Genomic DNA, 21,289 nt, shown 5'->3' with positions numbered 1-21,289 from the left:
GTCTAATGAGATACTAAGCTGTTCTTCAAAGACAGCAGAAGGAGCCCATGAATCACCAAGAGGGACACTTAGACATGCGCACGCACTCGAGAGGAATTCTCTCTAGAATAACCTTTCAGCTCCCTGAGACAAAATCCACCATGACTGCCTACGGACACCCTCCCCCCAAGTCCAAACATGCCGTCCAAGAAAAGCCTTCATCCCCAAGCATCTGTGCACTCAGCTCTCACCGAAACAGTGCAACTCTAGTCTAGAGCATACGCACAGCCTCCCCCACTGCCTTCTTTTTATTTTTAAATGCATTTTATTGATTTTTTTACAGAGAGGAAGAGAGAGGGATAGAGAGTTAGAAACATCAGTGAGAGAGAATGAATCATCGATCATCTGCCTCCTGCACACCCCCACTGGGGATGTGCCCGCAACCAAGGTACATGCCCTTGACTGGAATCAAACCCGGGGGACCTTTCAGTCCGCAGGCTGACGCTCTGTCCACTGAGCCAAACCGGTTTCGGCCCCCACTTCCTTCTTTAATTGTAGCCCCCAAACCCGCCCTCCGGGAGACAGGTTTCAGCCCTGCCTCCTGTCTCCTTGCTGTTCCATTTAGCCAGAAAAGCCTCTTCTTTTTGCAAAAGCCAGGTGTGGTGTGTATGCAGCCCTCGCTCCATATCAGTCACAACACTGAGGAGGATGGATCTGAGGCGGGGGCTACAGACTGTCCCCTGTGGACAGAGACCCCTGGACACCTGAGGTCGGGTCCCGGACACCCACACCCAGTGCTCTCCTCCCTCCCTCCATCCTCCTCCTCCCACGGTGCTGAGGGAGACGGCTGGGGCCTGGAGCAGGTGCCTCGCCCAAGAGAATATCCGCTCGAATCCAGACACAGCTCCTGCCTGTTTCTTTTTTATTTTATTGTTTAAATTATTATAAATAGTAGTACATGTGTCTCCTTTTTTCCCCCAGAGACCTTCCTTCAGCCGCTCCTAACCCCTGGCACATGCCCTCATCCCACCCCCACCCCCGTGTCTTGTGTCCATTGGTGTGCTTATATGCGTGCATACAAGTCCTTCAGTTGATCTCTCCCCTCCCCCCCAACACTCCGCAGCCTTCCCGCTGTAATTTGACAGTCTGTCCGATGCTTCACTGCCTCTGTATCTGTCAGCTCCTTCCTGTGTCAGTCCTTGACCGGAAATACAATGCCTTTCCTCCAAATAAAGACCGTCCCCCCTCGATGGACTGGAGGGTCCAAACATGTGTCCATGTCCCCTGATTTGTCTCCTCCCTCTCCTCCCCACCCCCGCCCCCAGCACTTGGTTCTATGAGCTGCCTTCCAGTGGGACTTCCTGGTGGTCAGATGACCACCCTGAATGACCAGTAATCTGTTGGGGCCCCCAACTGGCACGGAACCCAGGACATTCCAAACCAACTGCCCAGTGACAGTTGCATAACGAGCTTCTTCAACTGCCCACACCTGGACCGAGAGCAGTTCACACTTGGGCCTGGCTGAGCGTGGGCGGTGGTGCTGTGTGCAGAGTCCCTTTTCTCTCTTTTCCTTTAAAAAAAAAATCTTTTAAAAAATATGTTTTTATTGATTTCTTATAGAAAGATAGGAAGGGAGAGGGAAAAGAGAGAAACATCACCCATTGGCTGTTTCCTGCACAACCCCTACTGGGGATGGAGCCCATAACCCGGGCATGTGCCCTGACCGGGAATCGAACCGGTGCCCTCTTGGTTCATGGGTGGATGCTCAACCACTGAGACAGGTGGGCTGGGCTGCCGAGGCCTTTTTTCATCAAAACCCAGCCTCTGCTGTGCAAACGATAGTCCAAAGACTAGATCCTGCCTCTGTGGTTCCCAGGGCAGTTTCCATGGGGCGGGTTCAGGGAGGACATTGGTGCCTCTGCCCGCGGTTTGGGTAGATGCCAGTTTTCATGCCCGCAGATGGTTTCCTAGTGAATCCTTTGTACGAATCCTCGTGTGCATGCCCCCGGGGGCTCACTATTGAACTGAGGAGCTGGTGTCTGATGACCCGGATCAAAGCATCCTGGAGACCACAGAAACCTGGGCAAGCGACTTACGCTGCTTTGTCCGCAGGTTTCTGCTCCGTAAGGGGGCCTCCTTCAGCACTGAGAGGCTAATGATAAGAAAAATTCAGATAGACTTCAGGGGGGGGGAAAAATGATCGGTGCTTCCTAGTGCCTACACAAGTGTGGAAATATGAAATGTCTGGGAGAAGCACGACATGAGATAGTAGCTGCCCCCAGAGAGGGCACTTGGGCGGCTGCGGGACAGGGCAGGGTGAGGAGTTACTTCTCAATCTGTACGGGGGGGGGGGGGGGGGGGTGATGCTTTGTGGCTGCCATGGAAAGTGTCTGACAATCTGTGGACTCCACAGGAGCCCTGCAGAGGGGACTGTGACCCATACTTGATGGTTCAGGGCACTGGGGTTTAGGGGCATTCATGGACTTGCGAATTGTCACAACCCCAATGAGTGACGGACGGATCTGAGACAGGAATGCAGTGGGTTCCCTGGGGGACAGAGATCCCTGAACACCTAAGACCGAGAGATTGTGCCTTGACCCGCGGAACCAATAGCTCGCTCCCTTTCCCGCATCCTCCTGCCCCATTGCTCCGGGGAAATGGCTAGTGCCCAGAAGAAGGGGTACCGGACCCAGCCCCCCGCCTCCACATTTCAATCCCCGCCTTCAAAACGGTGCTGTGTCCCCAATCAAAGGCCATCTGAATCCAGTCCCGGTCTCCCCCCAAGCCCCCACCCAGCATCTTCATAGACCAGAGCCTTCCTGGTGCTCAAATGACAACCCCGAGTGGCCGACCAGCCATTTGTGTGGCTCCCCACTGTCTCCGAGCCCAGGGCCTCCCTCACCGGCTGCCCTCGGCATTAACTGTCTGGCACTGAGAACTAGCTTCACCTCCACCTGGCCAAGCACTGGACAATGAGCAGTTTGCCCACGGTGGCTCCGCGGGTGCCGTGTGTGTCCCCCCCCCTCCCCCCCGGGTCTGACTGACTATCGGACTGAGCGGCCAGCTCCAGTCCAGAGACTGGACTCGCCGTCGTTATCTCCACAGCACCTTTGTGGGAGGGGGGGGCCCACAATGGCAGTGGGACATGGGTGCTTCTCCCGGTCGGTTGGTCGGTTGGTCGGTCGGTCGGTCGGGCCGATGCCCATTTTGATGCCGCTGCACCGCTCCTGGGGACCCCAGGGGGTCTTCTTACCCGCAGATGATTCCTGTCGAGTCCTCTCTATGAATCCCTCATGTTTATCTTTTTTTTTGTCACCTGAGTCACGGTCCTGGAAATTTCATTCAACACGAATGGAGGAAGGTCTCCTCGCATGTTGCTTGCAGAAGGCCGAGTTAAATGGCTGGTTGGTTTCCGGAGGGCGGAGGGCGCGCCCTTCCCCCTTGCTGACCAGCTGTCCCCGGGGGGTGGGGGGGAGGCAGTGGATTCTGAGCTGGGCTTAGAGGAGGGCTGCTGCTGTGGGCGTGGGTTGGAAACACCCGCTTCCCCGATCTTGCCGGGGCGTGACTTTGGAGAGCCAGCCCAGCACCGTGACTGAGCATACGAGCTGGCGTCTGATGACCTGTCTGGGGTCACCTCTCTCTGACACAGGCCTGCTTTCCATCAGGGGCCTCCCCGGGAGGAGATGCAGGGGGGAAAAACAGCTGCAGTGAAACGACTGGCTCTCCACGGGCGCCGTGTGGACGCGCCGACACGCCAGGCCTGGCAGGATGAGCAGGCCGCGGCCGGGGAGGGCGCACTCGGGGGGCTCCGGGGCGAGGCGGGGCGCACGATCACGGTTCAGTCCCTGAGGGGCGTGACGCTGGGTCACCGCTCTCGGAGGGCACCTGCCGTCGGCTGTGAGGATCCCGTTAACCCTGCCGGGCGGGAAGAGGGGGGGCTGTGACCCCTCTTCCCAGGGTCCCTCCCGGCCACTAGCGTTTGGAGGTTGCACGTGACTTACCTGGAGTCACACCGCAGATGACAGGCGGATCTAGGACAGGAACGTAGTGGGAATCCCTGGGGACTGAGACCCCCCAAATCTTCTATGTCAAGTCCTGGCCTCCACCCTCCCTCCGTCCCCCATGCCCCCCACCCCCACGCTTACAAGGGGGAGACAGGCGGTGTCCGAGCCAAGGGAAGGGCCCGGGGCCTCACTCAGCTCCCACCCGCACGTTTCAATTCCAGACCCACAAGTTGGGACGTTTTCCCGAAGGCTCTGGATGGGCCTGGGGGGTCCCACCGGCGTCCCTCCTCCCCCCGCGTGTTGGCGCATTGGCACCCGAAGGCGCACCCCCCCAGGGTGGCCAGCGTGCGCTCGGCTCCCTGGGGCCAGCTGCCCCCACGGCCCCTCTGAGGCAGGAGCTGGGCCTTGGGTGGCCGGCCGGCCCCCATGGGCGGCTCCTGCTCCTTGGCCAGGAGGGGGAGCTGCTGGGCCGGCGCTCTGGAGGTCTAACGGAGGACATGGGCACTCCTCCCCTCCCTGCCCACCGCTGGTGCTCCCCAAGCCCAGCACTTCTCCCCCTCATCCTGCCTAACTACAGCCTGGTGCCTCCACACCTCTCGCCCCTCCCCGGACCCTGCAGTGGCCGGGGACAGAGACCCGTGTCCTCACCCACAGCCGGGGGCCCCGGCTCAGGACCCCCTCTGATCATCGCCCCCCCCTCTGCCCCAGGGTGTACCCCGCCTTCCCGCGGGCCCTGGGCTTCCTCACCCCTCTCCCAGCGGCAGCACCCTGGCACGTCCACCCACATAAGTCCTGCAGGGCGGGGGCGGGGGGGGGGCAGAGATCCCTGGGTTCAGGCTGTGGCGCCTGGTTTCCGATTTTGGCATTCGCAGCAGGAGGGCTGCCTGCCTGGTTTTTTGGGGGGGCAGGGAAAGCAGTGTGTGTGTGTGTGGGGGGGGTCCCTCTGCAGCTATTCTCTGGAAGACTGTGTAGGAGACTGGCATGATTTCTGAAATACTCTGTGGAAGGCCACTCGGGCCTGAAGTTGACTTTGTGGGGGGAGGGAGGGACTTTCCTTTTGCATTTTTACTGTTGTTCTCACTGAAGAACCGAGACCCTCGGCCCTTTCGGGGCTTGGGGGGCGGGGAGGGGGGCGGGCGGTGTAACTCTCTAACACACCGAGCGAGCGACACTGGCCAGGGCTTCTTTCCCTGCCTGTGTTTTTAGGTTGATATTTACCGATGGCAAAGCACCCAGATCTTAAGTGTAAAGCTTTATGGTTTCTTATAAACAAACAACCACGTTTGTTGTCAACACCCAGTTCAGCCTGCAGAAGGTCCCCAAGGACCCAGGCAGCTCCCTGGGGAGGGGGATAAGGCCTAACGTCTTAGGGAACGAGAATGGCATCAGTCCCTCCGTGTCTATTCCAGGCACCATGGCGGTGCCTCATTACTGCCATAGTGGGCGGCAGCACCCCCCAGAGCCAGAGAGCTCGGGGAACCGGAGGAAGTGTGGGGGAAGGGGGAGGTCAGGGCGGTTAAGGGCGACAGGGCCAGGTAGACAAGATGCTTCCAGAAGCATTTGGGCTTTGACTGTGGAAAACGGCTGCACAAAGTGCAGTGAGTGGTGTGCGGGTGGGAGCTGAGTGAGGCCCGGGCATAAGGGCGCATTCTGTATTTCTGTCTCATTTTGTATCCAGTTGTGTGTGTGTATCTTGGACCTGGACACACCTGAGCACCTCACCAGGCACCTTCCGCTGAACCACCAATTTGCACCCGCCAGACACCCTGGGCCCTGGCTCCTGCATGGACCTCACGATAAGCCACCGATCAGAGCGTTGGGAGTACACTAAGCCCCCCCCCCCCCGCCGCCCCCCATTCCTTCCCGTCCCTCCCCTCGGGAGGCGAGTTACCCTCTGCATGTACTGCCTTTCTCCGCTTGCGAGGCGCCCGGCAGGTCCCTCTCCCCTCAGAGAGCCCGCGGTCCCGGTTTTCGGCTCCCGGTGGGTTTCCTCAACATCAGAATGTGTAAAAAAATAAAAGCAGGTGGAGAGAAATGTTGCACGCAAAGCCTCTCTCTAGGCCTGCATCTGCACAATGAGATTGGGAAGGCTGAAAGGCCGATTCCACTGTGACCCTGACGTGTCTTTGGGTGTGGGGGGGCGGGGGGGCTCGCCATTGGAATCTGTGCCAATAGCGTTACGTCACTGCCCCTTCCTCCGCAGTCTGGTCTTGCGAGACCTAGACACTCGCGTTTTGCAGAGGCCATAAACCACGAACGATACACACGCACCCCCCTGGCAGCAAATTTCCTGACCTGGGAAAGGGCAGCATGGAGGCAGGCAGCTCTGGATTCTTGGGCCCTCGCCTCCCTTAACCACCTTCCCCGACTGCCCCCCGAGGCCCGGGCTGAGGCCTCCCGGGTCCCGGCATCAGAGGGACGGAGCAGAACGGCACCACAAGTGCAGGGGAGAAACACACTCACACACACACACACACCCGGGGAGACCCAGGGGCGGATGCAGAAGGGCCTTCCTCAAGGTCCCGGGAGCCACCTTGGGCCCTGACGGCCCCCGGGGCCTGCTGGCGGCTCGCGCTCTCTCTGATTTCACTGTCACTGCTGCTGTCCGGTGCTGTCTGTCCGCTGAGCGTCTATAAATGTTCTCCAGGAGGGACTGAGCCCGAGCACTTGGCTGGGCAGCCTTCAGGTGGCCGATCTCCTTCCCGGACAGTAGAGTTGATGCCGAGAAAGGGGGGGTTCTAAGACTCCAGGGGGGGAAAAAGGATGAGTCCCTCTCCCCAAGGTCTGGTGACACGGCCCCTCCACCCCACACACTCAGCACGACCCAAGTCATGAGGCCTCCACAGCGAAAACGATGAGATGAGGGACCTGGAGCGTTTGTATTTCCCCCTAATAACCCCCGCCCCCGCCCCCACCCCCAAGCGTCCTCACCCTCTGCCCGTGCCTTTCCGTGTAAAAACCACGATGCTCTGGTAACTGGGAAAAAAATAAATAAGCAAAGCTGTATGGCTTAATGTATTCCCGTGTGGGAAGGTTACAGAAGACACTGCTGTTTAAAACGGCATGAGATCGATTCTATTTGATTTATTTACAGATTTAGGTGAGCTGTGTATGTAGGTGATTTACCTGAGACTTAAAAAAAAAAAAAGCAGCAGCCAATGAAATGGTTACATTAGAGACGGCTGCACTGTGTGGGGTGTGGGCCCGGGGCGCCTGCCAGGCTGGCCCAGCTCTTCAGGGGGGGTCAGGGGTGTCGGTGAGAAGCAGCAGCGGTCGCAACACCCTTCCTGGTCCCCCCGGGGCCCCTGGAGTCCTGGGCTGCAGCAGTTGAAGCTCAGAACTCACTTTTAATCTCCCGGGGTCCGTCCCCTTAGCCACCGAGCCGCGCCACCTGCCGTGCCCCGCGCTCCGGGCCACAGGGCCCCGTCAGCAGGCCCGGCTGGCTTTCCCGCACAGAGAAACGAGAACAGACTTTATTACAACTTTCGGAGAAGACAAGAGAGTTCTGGGCAGCCTGTGGGGAGAGGGGCGGTCAGCTGCAGGCTGGATGTAGGCTGGATGTAGGCTGGCGACCGGCACTCGGTGGGGGCAGCGTAGGGGGGGGGGGGTGAGAGGGTTCCCGCCTGCTGGAGGCCCGCAGGGAGGCTGGCTAAGAACTCTGTCAACTGTCCTGAGGCTCAGACCCCTGCGACGGGACCCCAGCCTTCGACCCCTGGCTCCGGGGAGCCGCAGGGCGGGGCAGGGCAGGGCAGGGCGGGGCAGGGCTGGCAATGGGGTGCTTTATCTCTGGGCGCCCGCCCGCCCGCCCGCCCGCCCGCCCGCCCGCACGGCTTGCTCCCGGATGGCACAGCCCAGCCCGGGAGGAGGGGGGTGGGGGTGGGGGGCAGGGCTGCGTCTGGAGAAAGCTGTGTTTTCAGGCCAGCATCTGCTGCCTGGGCCTAGAGGAAAACGACTTGGTTGATGGCTCAGCGGTTTTGCGTGCAGCCGGCCAGCCAACCCCCGGACGGGCGACGAGAGGGCCCTGCCTGACACTAACAGCAAGGATGTTCCTTGGCGTGCCCTCCGCGGAGGCCGGGCTGCCGGGGGCGGAGGCAGTGGCGGCGCTGGGCCCGCGGGCCTGGAAGGAGGAGGGACCTTCTTGGGGGCACCGACTGCCGAGGGTGGGATCCATCCAGGTGGGAGCTGGAGCGCCTCCAAACGCGTGGTGGCCGCCAGGGGGAGCTCTGGGGAGGACCGCCTGCCCAAGCTCCCCCAGGGAGGTGGGTGGTGCCGGAGGGGGGCCGAGGGGGGGGGGCGCCCCACTAGCTTCCGCAGTCATGCTGAGTGTTGCAAAGGTGCAGCCCGGACCTGGGGGAGCTGCTTTGCTCCGGGGAGGCCCCCCCTCCCCCCCGCAGGTGCTGCACAAACCCCCACCCAAAAGTGGGCGGGGCTTGGGCAGCACAACTTTGGGCTGCGCTACCCTTGGGTCCCGCATCAATGACACCACTGGGCCTGTGGGTGGCAGCTGCAGAGCCAGAGGCAGGGGTTATGCCAGAGGCTGGGGTTATGCTACAGGACGAGGTTGTGATATAGGACGAGGTTACGCTAGAGGTTGGGATTACGCCTGATGTCATCCGCAGGATGCGGTAATGCCAGAGGGCGAGGTTATGATAAAGGCTGAGGTTATTCTGAGGATGCGGTTATGCCAGAGGGGACTACATCTGGGTTGGCAGCAAAGACTGGCCGGACGCTGGTGTGGGCGCCCACGGGTATAACGGGCCTGCAGGAGCTGTCTGGGCGCCGCTGCCCGCCCGCGGCCGGCCGGGAGCAGAGAGGCTGGAGCCCCCCGCTTTCCACTCTGGGCAGAGCTGTCAAAGGTGCTGGCACTGAGCTGCTGCCCACCCGTCAGGGGCCCCACCGGGGTCTGTGCGGTGGCTCCAGGGTTCATGGGCGGGGTCAGTGTCAGAGCGGAGGCGGGGCTGCAGAAACAGTGCAGGCAGGCTGGAGGCCCGGTGACCACGGCTGGACTGTCCCTGGAAGGCCCCCCCCCCGCAGGGCCTGGGGGAAGGCGGGAGGAAACCGGGGGGTGGTACCCCTGAGAGGAGAGATGAGGTAGGGGGTGATGTCCATGGTGGTGAGCCCGGTGTCGGAGGAGCACTGGCCGCCTGGCCGGGGCGGGGCGCCGGGAGCAGGGATGGGAGCGCGGCTTTGAGAGGAGGCGGGAGTATCTATAGACGTGGGGGTGGGGGGCTCTGTGGTGGGAGCAGCGGGCAGGGGGGGACGGGGGAGAAGGGGGGAGCAGAGCCTGTGCACCCCGCAGCTGAGATTGATGCCTAGGGCTGCAAAAGACCCCTCCCCGCCCCCCACATCCAGTGGGGGCTTCAACAGGAAGTGAGGAGCAGGTGCCCAGTGCCGGCAGGAGCCGGCCTGCAGCCGCGGCTGAGCTGGGTTTGCACTGCCCATGCCTGCTGCGGGGAGGGAGCATGGGTGGGAGGCCTGCACACCCCCTCCCGCCCCCCCTGCTCCCCCTGCCCCCCCCTACACACACACACACACACACACACACACACACACACACACACGTCAGCCCTGCTGAGGCCTGGGAGGAAGCGGGGTCACCAGGCACCAGGGCTGGGCGCTGCGGGTGAGGAGTGCCCGGCAGGGGGCTCCCATGGGGAGAAGAGGGCCGTGAGCTGTGCCCCGGCGGACACAGAGGGTGCACAGTGGCGTTCCCTCCGGCGGATCCGGGATGGCCGCTGGGCCCCGGCGGCCTGCTCCCTCCCGCCTCCCGCGGGCTGGGGGGCTCTCGCCCGGGAGGGGAGGGGAGGGGAGGGGAGGGGAGGGGAGGGGAGAGGAGGGGAGGCGGGGGCAGGGGCCGGCGGGGCAGCCGGGGTCGGATCGGGCCTTGCAGCCGCCCAGCGAGGGGGCAGGGGTGGGAAGGCTCAGGGCCCGCAGCCCGAGGGGCCTGGGTCTCGCCCCGAAAAGCGCCGCTGGTGCCCAGGGCCTCGGCTTCCTGCTCTGCATCCAGGCCTTCGGCCACAACCCAAAAGCCCGCGGGAGGCGGCCCTCGCCCGCCGGCCTGCGGGCGGCGACAGGGAAGCTTGCGTTTTCTGGGCCCAGAACTGTCACAGGCGGGGGTGGGGGGGGGTGGGGATCCTCCAACTGTTTCTGTACCCCCTCAGTGTCCACCCCTTCCTGCTGCATCTTCGTCCTTTTCGCGCTGGCTCTTCCTCCGGCGGCCTCTGAGGGCCTCTGAGCCAGCCTGGCCCCCTCGGCACCGGAGGGAAACCTCGACAGCAGCTGCGGGAGCTGGTGATGGCGTTTCTTCAGGGACAGGAGCTCACCCCGACCCCCCGCCCCACCCCACCCCGGGACGTCCCTTCTCGTCACGGGCACCTCCTGGGTTCTCTGCGGAGGCCCGGGGCCTGGGCACAAAGGAAGGGAGCCCCTCCCCTCCCCCCCCCCTCGGACCCCCCAAAAGCCTAAATGCAGAAGGTGCTTCCCAGCGGCCAGGCCCCGCTAGGACTGTGCGGCCTCTTCCCGCCTGCGTGGCGGCTCTTTCCCGCTGCCCCCCCCCCCCCCCAGGCTCCGGGACCGGCTGCTCGGGGCGGCGTCCGGCCCGCCTGGGGGCTGTGACGGGGACGGAGGCCGCCGGCTGCTCTGCAGACGCCGAGCTGGGGGCGCTGCGGGGGCCGAGCTGACAGCGCCTGGCGCTGCGGGCGGAGGCGCTGCGGGCGCCCGCACAGGGCCCAGCGCGGGGGGAGGCTGTGGCACCGCTTGGAAACCAGCTCAGCAGACGCTCGCTCACACGATAGCCCGGGGGCAGATGCTTGTGAACCCGGGGAACTCGCGGGAAGTGGGGAAGGGAGGGCGGGGGAGGGCGGGGCCCGCGGACGAGATGCCGGGGCTGAAGGCGGGGGGCAGAGCCTGCCTGGCAACAGCCCCGGGGGCATTTTGGCGAAGCCTGTCCTTGGGCAGAGGGCGAGCGCTCCGCTGCCAAGGCTGCTGAAGAGGGCTCGCTGCTGGGCCCGTGCTGGGACGCGGGCGGACGCGGCAGAAGCGCGGGGGGGGGGGGGGGGGGAGGGGCAGGTGCAGAGGACCCGGGAGAACGGGGCCAGCTAAGGTGCCGACCCACCTGCCTGATGTGCGGGGCGCTGGGGGCGCTGGCTTGAGGGCCCCGTCCCTGTGCCCCCGACAGCCTCAGAGGGGCTAACGGTGCAGCACCAAAGGGCCCTGTCAGGCTGAGGGGGGCGGGCAGGGTCCTGGCCCAGCTGCCCACCTGTGATTCCTCCTGCCCTCGCCCCTGAGGAGGAGGGGGAGAGCCACTCAGACTAAAAGCGCCCAGGCCACTCAGGTCACGCTGGGGGACGCCTGAAGGTTTTGGGTGGAAGAGGCGGGGAGGGGGACACTTAACACGTGACTCTAAAATTCCAATGGTGGGCGATTGGCCCAGAGAAATGAGAGTCAACGCTCTCACAAAAACCTGTGCGCGGGCATCTTGCTGTGTCGTCCACAACTATGAGACAGAGGACTCTCGAAGCTGTCTGAGATGTGGTAGCGACCACAGAAACTGCTGTTTGAATTTTAACCCTGCTCTTCTGGCTGCTGCACTTGTTTAAACACTGGGTCCTTCCCTCGCCTTCCGGATGGAGACCGAGGCTGAGGCATTTTCCTGGGCCCGGGACCAGAACCACAGGAGATGGGTTCCCACGGACTCCGTAGCTCCAGGGGTAGAAACTGCAGATAACCTTTAGAGATTAGCCGTTGAGCTCTGCTTCTGTGTTATTTGCTATCGCAAGATAGAGCCACATTCCAATGTCCGGTGGGCTGTTCCCAGCCTTTAGAATTTAGAACAAAGGAGAATTCCTGTGGTTTGGACCTTTAAAAGGACTGCCTGCACCTGGAATTAGTGTGGACTCCACCTGCCTGTGGTGCTCTCGCGGCTGTCCTGGCCAGTTTTCAATAAATCCTTGCCTCCTTTCTTAATCCTCAGCCCGGCCGTCTTATTTGGAACCCAGGGTTTGACCCCACAACCCTGTCTGGCTCGTCTTGAGTGCATTTGTCATTATTCTCCCGTTGTTCTGGGGGGAGAACATGGAGTAGACGCCTCGGTTCACGCTCTGATCGCAGCTGACGTTTTACCAGCGAAGGAGAAGGCAGACGCCTCACAGCCACGCGGACTCTCCACGTCCCCTGCTGTGTGTGTTGTCCTATGTCGCCTTTCCGGGACTGGAGACTGTGGCGCGCTCTGTTTTCCCCCTTCAGGTCCCCACGCTGATCCAGAGCCTCAGCGTTTACCTGCGGCTCCCAGCTCCCCTCTCGTCGCGTGTCGCCTCAGCTTGAGTTTTCCTAAAAGCGGAGCATGAGACAAGGGCTTGCATGCTTTGGCCAGCGATCCCCGGGGACAGTTGTGATGGACAAGGAGGAAGCACCATTCCGAGGACGGGTATTGGCTCGATGGTTACTGTGTGCAGCCTGGGTCTGGTCCCCCTGGGGACCCGGTGAGGGGCCACGTGCCCTGCGCCTCTCTCGGGAGCGGGGAGAGGGGAGGAGGCACCCCCTGGTTCCTGTCTTCCCACTGGCCAGGGGTGGCTCCATGGGGTGTGAGCCCTAGGACTGGGGGCTGCAGGACACCCCTGTTTGCTAAGGGGACCAGATTTTAACATTGGTAAAGAGGGACACCATTGATCGGGAAGGGGGGGTCTTGATGAAAAATTTGGTCTATATGTTAATAACATGAAAAGGCAGAAGTCCTTCTGCTAATGCTAATTTCTTTTCTTCGTCCCCATAAGTTTTTTTCCGAAAAAATTTCTGTATTTTGGAGGAAGATGCAGCAGTATTTAAATATCTTTCATGTATCTGTATCTCCCAGTGCTTTAAATATCATTCTTCCCGCCATGCAAAATAGAAAATTCACCATTACATTTCTCACATATTACCATGTGATCACTTTTGGTTTTCTTAATGAAAGGAAATCCACTTCTTAGATCATCATTGAATTTGCATCCCTCTTTTCTTACTTGTTATGTTAAAAATCTAAAAAAAAAATAATTTAAAATTATAAATTATTATATACATATTGCTTAAAAACACAGTAAGTAGGTACATATAATCACATGAACATATTTTATTGTTAGTTTATAAATTAAATTAATTTGGTTGTTATAAAGTAACTATATTTTAAAAATTATTTAAATTTTAATCCTATATTTCTCTCCAAATAATAACAATACTAACTTGTATCATTTTTCCTCTGAATTTGACGTAACGTAAGTCGTGTCACTTTCAAGGCCGGCGCTAGACTTTTTGCCGCCACTATAAAATATAAATAATACGAGTACTGTCTGCTAAATTCAAGAAAATTTATGTATTTATTAAATAAATAACTTACCTAAATTATCTGAATAGCTGGCTTGTAATGACATCACTTGTTTAGCTTACTAGCACGCACTACGATGTGTATCATCTGAGAGACAGTTACCAAATGTTTTCGTCGTTGCCAATCCCAAAAAATGCCATTGTTCATTAAGTCCAAACAATGGTGGTCGAATTCTAACAACTGATCAACAAGGCAAACTTTGATAAGCAGTTCTCCATAATCGGTTCTCAACAATTATTTGTTATTATTAAAGTTTAACATTATAAAATTACAAAAATAATATAAAACTCACATCCTGGCTAGATAGCCACATGGCCGCCGAAAACCGTATACTCCCTTCCCCTTCTCCCACCGTTCCCTAGCTTGTCGTGCATTCTTTCCAAAAATCGGGACTTTTTTAAAACGCCGCGGGACGCAGGACACATTGTTGAAAATTGGGACTGTCCCGCCAAAATCGGGTCACCGATTTTGCCCACAGATGTCTCCTAGGGGGCAGCAGAGAGTACCCAGCCGGGTGGAGAGATCACCCAATACAATCTGAACCGGTGCTCTGACTTTTCCCCATCCCGGCATGGCATGCAGACCCCTTTGCAGTGCTGACTCTGCAGTTCCTGCCATTGAGAGCCGGGTCCTGTTTTTCCATCACCGGAAGCCAGCGCGTGCCTTACTTCAACCAAGGAGACGTTAGCCAGTGTGCTGCGAGCAAAGACTTAAAGAGGGTGTGTCCCCCGGTTCTCCTGCTGCTGTGAGAGCCGGGGAACCGTGTGAACAAGCTCAGACCAGCCCGTGGGAAACACGAGGAAGACCTGGCCACGGCACCTGGTGTTCCAGCCCACGCTGAGCCAACTGCCAGGCGTGAGAGTGAGGGAAGGTGTGGCCGACCTTCCGTTCCAGGTGAGCCGGTCCAGACCAGGACACGGCTCAGCCGATTCCCAGAGCCTGGAGCAAGCGGACGGGTGCTGGAGGGGCGGGCATCGTGGGGGCTGCTGGGACCAGCTGCGCCCGAGGTCAGTACCCACGGACCCTTGTGGGCCATTGCTGGAAGCCGCCCACTGAGAGGTGTGGACAGGGAACCCGGGAGGCTGGTCAGCCTTGGAGTTCCGGAAGGTCAGAGCCAACCACCCACTGTCTAGTTGAGACAATGACAGCTAAAGCAACCTCCACCCTTTAGTCTTACGTAAATCCCTGCTGATTGGCTATTACTAGAGCTATGGGTGGATCCCAAAATCTTAATAAAAGGGATTGCAAGGCCAGAGCAAGGCGAAGTCTTCCCCCTTGAGTTGGGCTCCCGCCTGGCCCCCAGTATTTCCAAATTAACATTTTCTAGTCTCTTTCATTTGTGTGCGCGGCCTCCTCCAGAGCCCGGACCCTGAACCTGAACCCGGAACCACGCGGGACGTGAAAGGGGTTCACTACACGACAGGTCGTTAGGTCCTCCTTGGTTTTGGTTAAACTAAATTGAATCTGGTCCCTGTCACTTGGCACAAAAAGGGCCCTTGATGGCCCAAGGTTGAATAGATTGTGCAAGCCAATGGGTGAGAATGATGAAGACATTGACCGGTGAATGGCTGGTCGGCGTGGCCCTGGCGTCCAGGCTGGATGGAAAAGGAAATGACATCAGAATGGAGTGGAAAGGTGAGCGTCAGCAGTTCAAGGTGCTTCCTCCTGGAAACTGTAGGATTTCCCTCTCGGGATCCGCTCTTGGAACTGGGTCACGCCCAGTGGCTCCTCCTGATCCCCCTCGGAGACGCTGAGCTCAGGTTGCCTCCCATCAGCCCGTTTTCCACAGGCTCCCAGAGGCCGCCGAGCTGCGAACACGCTCCTGCTTAAAGGTAGGCAAACTAGGGAGACCCGTCCCTGACCATCATCCGAATTGGTCATGTATTTAGGCAAGGCGAAGCTCGGCTGGGCCCTGGCTGGTTTGGCTCAGTGGATAGAGCATCGGCCTGCGGACTGAAGGGTCCCGGGTTCGGTTCCAGTCAAGGACATATGCCAATCAAGCAGGAGGCAGCCGATCAGTGATTCTCTCTCATTGTTGTTGTTTCTATCTCTCTCTCCCTCTCACTTCCTCTCTGAAATCAATATATATATATATATATATATATGATGGGCTCATGGATCACAGGAGCTTTTTTTTTTTATCTTCCCTGGGTGCCAGGGAAGAAAGCTGCATCCAGTCTTAAGTTTACTCAAAGGACAGAAACTTCCTATGATTATTAGGTTTATTTCTAATAAATGCAATATTTGATTCTTCGTTAGTTTATTTCCCCCCTCCAATTTTGTTACAAATTTGGGTGCAGCATAGAGCAGTATGATATTTATTATACATCCTTAAATTCCAAATAAAATGGATTTCAGAATTAAGTAGTGAAAAGAATAAGTAAATGGCCCTAGCTGGATTGGCTCAGTGGATAGAGCGTCCGCTTGCAGACTGAAGGGTCTCGGGTTCAATTCCAGTCAAGGGCACGTGCCCGGGTTGCCTGCTCGATCCTATCCATGATTCATTGTTGAGGTTTCTATCTCTCCCTCTCCCTTCCTCTCTGAAATCAATAAAAATATATATCTTAAAAGATGACTCAAAAAAAAAAAAAAAGGAATAAGCAAATGTAACACTCTGTTGCCCATTCATCACATTTACGACATTTATCAAATTCAACGCGAGGACCGAGATCCCAAGGAGCAATACAGGAGACACACTGGTTCCGGTAAGCGCGGCCGGGGGTGGCACAGACAGGCAGTTACGTCAGGGCACTCCGGCTCCTCTGGTTGGGAAAGGGGATCTGCTGGGCAGTACATCTCGCGTGGGGGTTTGGGCCACGTGGACACCCCACTGCAAGTGGCCTGGAGTCTAGGGGTGAGGTTTGCACCTCCTTCCCAAGGTCGCAGCTCAGTGGTGGTTTGGAAGCCCGGGACCAATAGGATCCCATCTCTACGGTGAGCCTGGCAGTGTGTGAGGGCACAGGGAGTGGCAGAGCCGGAGGAGGGAGGTGTTGCGACCACCTGCGGGTGGTGAGGAGGAAGCAGAAGGCTGAAGGTGGGGAACAGGAGACACAGGAGACACTTGGAGACCAGGGAGAGTTTGGTCAGGGTGGGGGGCAGAGACAGGAGGGAAACCCAGGCTGAGCTGCTTGGGAGCCCCCGTGCTGCTCCCCCTCGCCCGCCCGCCCGGGGCACAGCTTTGTGCGAACAGAGGCTCTGGCGGGGTGGGGTGGGCCTCGCTGAGAGGTTCCTCAGGAGCTGGGGTGTGATGGAATGCAGACGGGGAGGGGCGGACAGAAGCCACAGGCATGCCCTGGGCCCAGTGCCAGCGAGGGGCGCGCTCCTAGCCAGGTGGCAGTGCCTTGCTCTGCCTCCTCGCCCAGCTGCCAGCCTCGGAGGGGATCCGCTCTGACACAGGTGAGGAGGCCTGCAGACACATCCGCCTTCGCGGGCCACCCCACCTGCCAGGGTGGGAGACCCAGTCCCGGGCACCCCCTCACCGACACCGTGGCTCTCAAACTTCACCCCACGGTCACCCTGCCGCACGGGTGGTCCAGACACACTTTGAGAAACACTGATGCAGGTTCTCACAACTCTATGGGGTGGGTTGCTTGTTATTGTCCCCATTTTTCTGGGGGAGAGACCGAGGCTGGAGGGAACCTAAAAAAAAATGTCCAAGGTCACAGGTTATAAGTAGCCACCTCAGGCCTTGCTGACGACAGGATCTAGGGTGGGCGTGAGTAGGAGAATGTGATAAGGCACCCCCCACCTTCACCCCGCTTTATCTGCCCAGATACCCCTGCCTTCCAGACCCACCCCCATCCCGGGCGGTTACCTTTCAAACTGGCCAACCAGGTTCCTGGCTTCACTAAAACTTTCCTTAGTGAGGCATCCCAGGGGCCTTAATTCCTGGGAAGGAAGGACACAGGCCAGTGTGTGGACACAGGTCAGGGGGGCAGGGCCACCACAGAACTATTGCGGACCCTTCCTCCATAAAATAGATTTAAAAAATACTTTAGCCCTAGCTGGTTTGGCTCAGTGGATAGAGAGCATCAGCCTGTGGACGGAAGGGTCCCCGGTTCGATTCTGGTCAAGGGCACATGCCTGGGTTGTGAGCTTGACCCCCACCCAGTAGGGGGAGTGCAGGAGGCAGTCGGTCAATGGTTCTTTCTCATCATTGATGTTTCTAACTTTCTATCCCTCTCCCTTCTCTGTAAAAAAATAATAATTCCCCCCCCAAAAAAAATTATACTTTAGAACTGCATTGATATGAAGATGAATATATCAGTATTATATACTAAAAGATTTGTCTTTCACCTAAAAGTTCATCTATTTCTTTTGGTGTTAAATCACTTTTGTGGGCCTCTGTGCTAGCAAAAAAGTGGCCCCTAAAGATGTCTCGCTCTTTCTGGCCCCTCAGTGGCAAAAAGGAATCACGATTGCAGATGGAATTACTCCTAAGATTGCCTTCATCTGCTTTCAAAGAAGGAGGTGATCCGGATCATCGGGGCGGCCCGATGTCATCACAAGGGTCTTTCCTTGGAGGATGGAGAGACACAGGCAGAGGAGTGGCGCATCGTCAGAAGCTGGAAAAGTGAGGAAGCAGACTCCCACCAAAGCCCCAGAAAGGAATGCACCAGCCGACACCTTGAACTCGGCCCATTGAGACCGTGTGGACTTCTGACCTCCAGAACTGTCAATGAATTTGTGTGAGTTTGTGGTAATTGTCGTAGCAGCAGAGACTTATACACTTGAGTGGCCAGATTATTTTGATCTCTGAACGCCTAATAATCTGGCCACTCAGTAGTGTATATCCTATGTAATAAAAGGCTAATATGCAGATTGTCCCCTCCACCAGGAGTTTGACCAACAGGCAGGCAGGCCAACTGCCCATGTCCCCTCCCTCTGGCCAGGCTGGCTGGACCCCACCCATGCATGATTTTATGCACCGGGCCTCTAATATATATATATATGATATATATATATCACATATATACATATATACATATACATACATACTAAGTGGCCAGATTATTATGCGTTCAGAGATCATAATAATCTGGCCACTCAGTGTATAGGTCTCTAAAAGCATGGTGGGTGGTCCTAACCGGTTTGGCTCAGTGGATAGAGCATTGGTCTGCCGACTGAAAGGTCCCAGGTTCGATTCTGGTCAAGGGCATGTACCTTGGTTGTGGGCACATCTCCTGTGGGGTGTGTGCAGGAGGGCAACTGATTGATGTTTCTGGCTCTCTATCCCTCTCTCTTCCTCTCTAAAAAATCAATATTTTAAAAAAATAAAATAAAAAGTATGGTGGGTGGCCTGGGCCTCCTTTCCTGACGGATGGTGGACCCTGGATATTCCGGGCGCGTATCCGTGCTGCACAACGTGCTTAACTTGTGGGCGCTGTGAAATAGGGACTTCTTGTCCCCTCGCCCCCATCCATTCCAAGGCCAGAGAAGTGAAGCAAGCCCGCGGCGAGCAGCCAGAACCCGGGAGGGCCGCGGTCACGAGCCTGGAGGCCACCAGGGGGCAGCAGAGGCCTGTCCCCCGCGCCCCCCCCCCATCCTCCCGCCCTGGCCAGACTGCGCCTGCGCGACGCCCGCGGCGCCGGGGCACGGGAAGTGGGCGGGGCCGGCCGGCGCGGCTCGCGGAACGGAGCGCCGGGCGGGCGGCTGAGTGGCAGGTGAGGCCCGCGGGGACGGGGGCGCGGGAGCCCGGGGCGCGGGGCTGGGGGGAGGCTCCGGTGGGGGGGAGGGGTCTAATGGTGCAGGGGTGAAGTGGGAGGCCGAGGTAGAGACTCCAAAGGGTCGGGGGGCCGAGTGGGGGGCTGAGGAGCCCGAGGCGGGGAATTGGGGGGGCGCTGGGGAGCCGAGGGTGCAGGGCGGCCTGGCGGGGGTGTGGCCGGGCCAGGGCCAGGTGGGGACCGAGGGCCAAGGAAGAATGGGGGTTGCTGCTGAGGGGTGAGCCGCCGCGGGTTGTCGGTTTGTCCGGAGAGCGGCCCCTCCCCACCTCGCCGCCCCACTCTGGGGCGCTGGGGCCGCGCCCCCTGCCCACACCCCTGTCTCCCCGGCCCCTGCGCCTCTGCCCTGGCGCCCGCACCCCTGGCCTGCCGCCGCCCTCGGGGCTCCCTCCCCTCCCCCAGGTGTGCCTCCGGGGCTTTCCTGGAAGCCGGGGACTGGGCTGCAGCAGCGTCAGCGGGACACGTGTGAGAGGCAGCAGGGGAGCCGCCCCTGCAGCTGTGCGACCTCAGGCGAGCCCCTCGGCCTCTCTGTGCAGGAGGGAGAGGTGGCACCCTCCTGGGTTCTGGCTGCTCTGGTTGGGGTTTCAGTGCAGGGCCTGGCAGGGTGGGGCCCAGTGGATGGACTCTTCCCCCCATAATCCCCCCTCCCCCCCCAGCCAGGCACACATCCTGAGTGACCCACGTCCTCATGGCATTCCCCGGGGCCCCGTCTTTGGGTGGAGCCCCCCCATAATACCCCCTCCCCCCCAGCCAGGCACACATCCTGAGTGACCCACGTCCTCATGGCATTCCCCGGGCCCCTTCTTTGGGTGGAGCTGTGCTCCCAGCTGTGCTCCCACTTGGCTAGAGTCACTCTGAGGGCTGGCACTCACTCTGAGGCCATCGCGCGCTCCCTCCTGGCCTTTATGCTGTCAGGTTTCACTCTCCTCCTGCAGCCCAGGTGGAGCTAGAATAAGGAATAAGGGCATCTTTGATCCCAGGGACCTCAGGGGGCTGTGCACAGTCCCTGAGCCTGTTTCTTCGCAGGCCACGTGGCCGAACGGCTTGTGCTTTCTGCTTAGCGGTCAGAGGTAAACAAACAGAGGCCGCTGTGAAAGCAATCAGCCTCCACACAAGTTCCTTCAGAGAATTCCTCTGAGATCCCGCCGATGCCAGCCCTGCCGTAAAAGCCTTTCTCCGCTGCCCGCCGTGTCTGTGTCCCACGGAGGGTTTAGCTTTCTCTGCGAAGGTTCCGGGCCTCAGGCCGCACCTTGCAGCCCACTCCACCCACTGGTGGTGGCAGGAAGCAGGCCCCTCCCGCCGCCATCACACCTGCGGGCTGCCCGGGGTGCACAGAGCAGTGTTAGCCCCCGAAGGGGCAGGGTGGGCTTCCTGACCTCGGGGAGCTTACGATCTAGTGAGGAGGCCAAGCCTGTGAAAGTGGCGGTTGCTCAACAATGCCACAAAACTTCCCGTAAAAACGGGTAGAATGGCCAGTTATATGTTTTACCACAAAATTTATATATGTATATATACAAATTACATATATTTATGTATATATACACTATGTGTGTGTGTCTGTGATCTATATGAAAAGATCTGGATGCATTTACAAACTCTGCCAATAATTTGTCAGAAGTAAAGAAAGAAGATTCTCTTTTTGCAGAAATATTTTAAACAATGAACACCGTCGTTTTGTAACCGTGATGCAATTCCCCTTTCTGAAGATTGCTATCTTTTTTTCCCACCCACAAGGTTTCTGAAGTCAAGCAGGACTCAACAAGTATTTTGTCCAGACCTAAAAAAATTGCAGTTGTACAAATAAGTGTTCGTTGAGCTTCTGAGTTAAAACGAGTGAACTAGAGGAGAGTCGGTATTTTAAATGGGGGGAAAACAGACTTTTTACAAGCCAGCTGCCAGCAAGCGTGTTCTGGAGCCACAGAAGGCAGAGGGCCGGGCCTCGGTGGTGTTTGGGTTAGAGAGGTCTCGCCGCCCTCCAGCCAGGCCCCGGAGCATGGAGGCGAGGGCGGGGCCTGCGCCAGGGGCACAGAGATGGAGAATGGGCCATGAGAGAGGCTGAGTCGGGGCTACTGGCCGAGGCAGGATGGGCGGGGTTTCCGTTGCACTTGGGGCCACTGGTCACGAACCCCATGGGGGGACATTGGGCAAGTTAGTTGGCCTCATGCTGCAGCCCCCGCCGGTATACAGCAGGGACAGCAGGGTGTTGGGAGGTGATGCACCTGTGGGCA

General features: G+C 58.6%; 1 protein-coding gene across 2 annotated transcripts in view; it reads left to right on the top strand.

Moving 5' to 3' along the window:
• Positions 1-18,891: 18,891 nt before the first annotated feature.
• Positions 18,892-21,289, top strand: part of PPM1F (protein phosphatase, Mg2+/Mn2+ dependent 1F) — a 28,423-nt gene continuing 26,025 nt past the window's right edge. For both annotated transcript variants that reach the window (XM_036449202.2, XM_045585531.1), the window contains exon 1: positions 18,892-19,004. The gene's annotated coding sequence lies outside the window, so the exon portion shown is untranslated. The remainder of the gene's footprint in view (positions 19,005-21,289) is intronic.

The sequence above is a fragment of the Pipistrellus kuhlii genome, unplaced genomic scaffold (genome assembly GCF_014108245.1).
Source record: "Pipistrellus kuhlii isolate mPipKuh1 unplaced genomic scaffold, mPipKuh1.p scaffold_m20_p_20, whole genome shotgun sequence".
NCBI classification, from domain to species: domain Eukaryota; kingdom Metazoa; phylum Chordata; class Mammalia; order Chiroptera; family Vespertilionidae; genus Pipistrellus; species Pipistrellus kuhlii.
Note: the sequence above shows the minus strand (reverse complement) of the source record. Positions and strands in the feature narration are given on the sequence as shown.